The sequence below is a fragment of the Schistocerca serialis genome, chromosome 8, assembly GCF_023864345.2.
Source record: "Schistocerca serialis cubense isolate TAMUIC-IGC-003099 chromosome 8, iqSchSeri2.2, whole genome shotgun sequence".
Lineage (NCBI taxonomy): Eukaryota > Metazoa > Arthropoda > Insecta > Orthoptera > Acrididae > Schistocerca > Schistocerca serialis.
The window spans coordinates 327,371,709-327,376,793 of NC_064645.1; the positions used below are offsets into that span (position 1 = coordinate 327,371,709).

General features: G+C 43.3%; 1 non-coding gene across 1 annotated transcript; it reads left to right on the top strand.

Annotated features, from left to right (window-relative positions):
- Nucleotides 1-276: 276 nt before the first annotated feature.
- On the top strand, nt 277-349 carry Trnav-cac (transfer RNA valine (anticodon CAC)). The gene has a single exon. It is a non-coding gene; the product is annotated as a tRNA-Val (tRNA).
- The last annotated feature ends 4,736 nt before the right edge of the window (nt 350-5,085 follow it).

Here is a 5,085-nt window from a genome sequence, read left to right on the forward strand (position 1 = left end):
TTTTTTTTTTTTTTTTTTTTTTTTTTGTAAAACATCGTCACAAACAGTGCGGATAAGTCACCATAAAACACTGACGAGCAGTGTGTGTATTTCTGGATGGGGCAGGGAGGAAAGGGTGGGGCAAGCTACCATTGCACTTCTGTGGCTGTTTCCGAGGCGACGTCTCCGGCAAGCTCTACCACTGACGTCAGAATCCGGTTCAGGCACATGTGGAAGGGGAGAGAAAGCGTTGGAAAGAAGGCACCTTTACCTTGTCGTATGAGCTAGCTTTCAATTGTTTCCGTAGTGTAGTGGTTATCACGTGCGCTTCACACGCGCAAGGTCCCCGGTTCGATCCCGGGCGGAAACAGTATTATTTTTTTATATTAGGAATAGTAGCGCGTTATTAAAAATTAAAGAGCTCCACAAGGCAATTTAGATTAGCAGGAAACTGCGTAAAAGTTTTCTAGACGCTTGTTTTTTCTTCTCCCGCTTGCGTTTCTGCAGTTGATGTGCGATTCATGACAGTAATACTTTCACAATTTTATTTCAATGATTGGTTTTTTATTTATCAGCTTCCGTGGAACCATGCGAGCGTAAGCTACTTACTCATGGAGCGAGTCGATGCGTTGTTTACAGAACACTGATTAGAAAATCTATAAACAAAGAACCTAAAAAAGTATGAAATTGTGAGGAAATGTTTTAATAAATGACACATAACTGCCAAGAAATCCTGTACAGAATAGGAGACAGAAGGGAATTTTCAACTTGTATTTGAATGCTTGGGGTTTATCACACAATTTTTTTCAGTTCTGCTGGAAAATGCAACCTACTGAATACTGCACAGCTTTTGTACAGCGCTTAAGGAACTGTTATTTACGCGTGTATCGTATTTACGTTTGTTTCTCACTGACTAAATGTTGCAGTCGGGTTTTGATGGGCTGATGGTGCCAACATCAAGTCCCATGTTAGAATCTCACATGTTCAAGGATGACAGATTTAGAATTCCGATGCACCTGAACTGAGAACTACACGAAGTTGGCGAGCTGACATATCAGATCAATATGACCGCCTTCCTCTGGCCTAAGAATATTCTCGGTGAGTGCACGCGGTCGTCCCAGAATATGAAACCGTACCAGGTAAGAGAGTAAAGCAAGTAAAATAAAACAAACCTTCATGTTTCAGTGTCAGAAACAGTGGAGATTAGTTTCATAGTGACGATACGACCATTCAGTTTCTGCACGAGATCTTGAACGTGACATTTCCAGCAAACTCTTCAGTGTGCCGCCAGTGCAAGGAATTTAAAGTCGGTTGACATATGTGTTTGACCGCCTTGAGACAGTAATTTTTGCATTCCCTAGTGTTCTTTATCAGAAAGTCGGCAGTCCGTGGTCTTGTGATTAGCACTGATGACTCTCGAACCTCCAGTTTTGATTTCCGACCAGGTCGGGTATTTTCTCCGTTCGGCACTGGATGTGTGTATGTTTTCCTTATCAACTTTTCGTTATCATCTACACTCAAGTCGCCGAAATGACGTAAACTAAACCGACTTCCACAATGCGGACCAAATCCCCCAAAAGGGAACTCCCGGCCAAAAATGCCATACGCACATTTACTTTTTTTTTATGAGGAACTGTTGCAGAATCAAAACAAACAAATGTTTTATAACATGTTGCGGCCATTTCTAATGCACTCAAAAACTGATATTAGTGCCGGCCGGAGTGGCCGAGCGGTTCTAGGCGCTGCAGTCTGGAACCGCGCGACCGCTACGGTTACAGGTTCGAATCCTGCCTCGGGCATGGATGTGTGTGATGTCCTTAGGTTAGTTTCGTTTAAGTAGTTCTAAGTTTAGGGGACTGATGACCTCAGCAGTTAAGTCCTATAGTGTTCACAGTCATTTGAACTGATATTAGTCTTGACCACATTCTTTATTAATTCTGTTCTGCCTTACGTGTTCCGGTCCTACTACAGTCTCATGGGGTCTACAAGACAAATAAATGAAAAGCTATCACTAAAAATACATTAATACAATTAAATAAAGTGTACAACTTAAAAACGGAAGAAGCAAATGCTTATGTTTCACTATTTATCTTCAGCTGTTCATCATCCATTGTATTCCTACCTTAATACGCATCTTTATTTTATATTTTGTTATACACGAATCCAAGTCTCTGCAAGATTATTACATAACTAAATACGCATCCCGGCTTTTTTCTTGTACTTTTACAGTTATGCTTTATCCTATGGTCTACATTTCCACTATAGTGATTATAATTTTGCATACACCGATGAGCCAAAACATTATGACCACCTATTTAATAGCGTGTTGTACACCTTTGGAACGCGATATAGCACCGATTCTGCATGTCATGGACTCAATAAGTCGTTGGCATGCTTCTGCAGGTATCTAGCACTAGATGTCTACGCGCGGGTCACGCTATTCCTGTATACTACGAGCCGGTGGTTTGTGGATCTGGAGTTGGCGCCGGATAGCGTCCCACATGTACTCCATCTGTTCCACACCAGGCCAGTTTGGTGCAAAAGGCATCAACATCAGTTCAGGATAACACTCTTTTAACCACTGTAGCACTTAGCTGGACTTGTGAGACGAACAGTTATCCTACTGGAGGATGCCGTCACCGTCGGGGAAGACTTTAAGCATGAAGGGATGCAATAATTTTAACATAGTCCCAAGCAGTCATAATGCTTTCGGTTACTACTGCAAGTTTCATAGAAGCTGAGGTGAAAGTCCCCCATAGCATCCAACCAGGCGACAAGTTTCCATTGATATACGGTCCAGTCTCGATGATCTTCTGTTCATTACATTCGTAATTGACGATGTCGCTGGCAACACGGGTATACTTAGGGGCCATCTGGTGCGGAGTCTCATGTTCAACAATGTCCGCAGAACGGTTGTCTTTGAAACACTTTGGTCTGTGCCAGCATTGTACTCGGTCGTCAAATCTGCCACAGATTGCCGCATATATCGCTTTACGGAATGGACAAGCCTCGCATCTCTAAAGCCTGTAATGAGGCGTTGACGTCCAATAACGTGTCTTCTACTAGTGGGATTCACCGTCCTTCAACCACTTTCCACAGATGCTCACGGCAGTAGCACGTGAACAGCAACCAGATTCGCCATTTCCCCGATGCTCATTCCCAGGCTATGGACAGTAACAGTCTGCCCCTTGTCAAAGTCGCTCATGCCAGCCGATGTCTTTATCTGTGGCTGATATCGTCGCTAGAATGATTCCCCATATTTTTTTTCCTTTATTGAATTTCGATTCCCTCCCCCCCACCCCCACCCCCACCCCTCTGGGCTGACAGCAGCTTAATACGTCTCTCTACAGCCAATAGAAGAGTTAAAAAAACATAATGGGAAGATGACAAACAATATGTAAAGGCGATAAAACGGTGACTTTGTTAAAAACAGTAAAATAGCGGAAAGTTGCGGAAGGTAAAATACAAAAAACACAGGGTTGACGATGCTAATGAAAACACACAGTAAGTACAAAGGCACAATTAAAAAACACGGCGACAGTATAGTTTCTGTTCGCAACACTTTAAAAAGGGGGCACACAACACTGAACACTCAAACACTGCACCAGAGATTAAAGTCAAAGATAACACACCACAGCCTAAAGAAGATGGGGGGGGGGGGGCAGACGGATGAGGGGAAAAAGGCTGGGAAAATGGTAGGGAAAGCAAAGAGGGGGAGACGATGGACAGAGAGGACACAGAAAAAGGGAGGAGCAGGGCAGATGTGAGAAAAGGAGTGGGGAAGACAATGGAGGGGAAAGAAAAAAGACTCAAGGGAAGAGAACAGGGTCAAGGAGTGGGTAGGTGGAGAAAGAACAGGATGGAAGGGGGATGGGGAGAGGGAGCCTGGGAAAAGGACAGAGGGAGGGTGGAAAAAGATAGGATCAAAGTTGATAGGAAGGATAAATAGAGGAAGAGAGGGAATAATTTGGGAGGGGGAGTAGATGGAAGCCTCCTCGGGAAAGGAGATGAAGAGTGTAAAGGTTGAGGGTAGGGAGGACACAATGGTGAAGGCATGGCAGCAGGCAGGATTTAGAGACAAGAGGAGAAACCAGCGGATGAGGGGGATCAAGTCAGTGGGAGGTGTAGAGGATGCAGATATGTTCTAGAAAAAGGAGCAGATGGGAGAAAGGAATCAGGTCATAGAGAATCCATGGGGCGGAAACGGGATGCATATATGGTAGAGTGCACGGCACTCGAGGATTTGGAAGGACTTACAGAATTTGGGGGGGGGGGGGGGGGGTGGCGGATATCCAGGTGGGACTAGCATAACAGAGGATGGGATGGATTAAGGATTTGTAGCTGTGGAGGATGGTAGAGGTGTTCAACCCCCATGTCCGGCCAGAGAGGAGTTTAAGGAAATGGAGGTATAGAGCGGAGATGAGGGATCCAGGAGAGGCGACAGTGAATGGTGAGTCCAAGATAGGTGAGTATGGGGGAATTCCCCATCCGTCTCTGCTCCGCTTGTATACTTTCCTCGCCGTGTCAAATGCCCGCAGCACCACCAGGCGGCATTCACTCTTGTGGTTCGCAATCGTCATAATGTTGTGGCTCATCAGTGTATATGAATTTTTGGATACTAAATTAAGCATCTTTTGTAATTCGCTCGATTGAACAGCTAAATCTTCACAGGCTGTATTTTCATCACTGTACATTGACGCCATCTTGTGTTAATAATTTTTGCCAAAGTCCTTGCATCATGTGGATATCTTCAAATAAGAAGCAGGGTCAACAATATCAGAAATAGAGTCCGTTTTGATGCAAAACACCTTGTTATTTGTTTACTTGTTTATTTCCCAAATTAGTTTCGGCGACAAATATCACCATCATAAGTGGCTTTTTTTTTTTAAATCTAAAACATGAAGACAATAGCATAGTTATACAAAGACAGTAAGACATTATTACAATTTTACTGTTCGTTTTTTGAAATACAGTTTTCTATGAATTCTTTCATACTACCTTATTTATTGTATGTTATGGCATGTTTCTAAGAATTATTGTCGCTGTTTGCGACATATTTTCTGTGCTTTTTTCTGTTGATGTAAAAGATACAATACAAAATTTTCA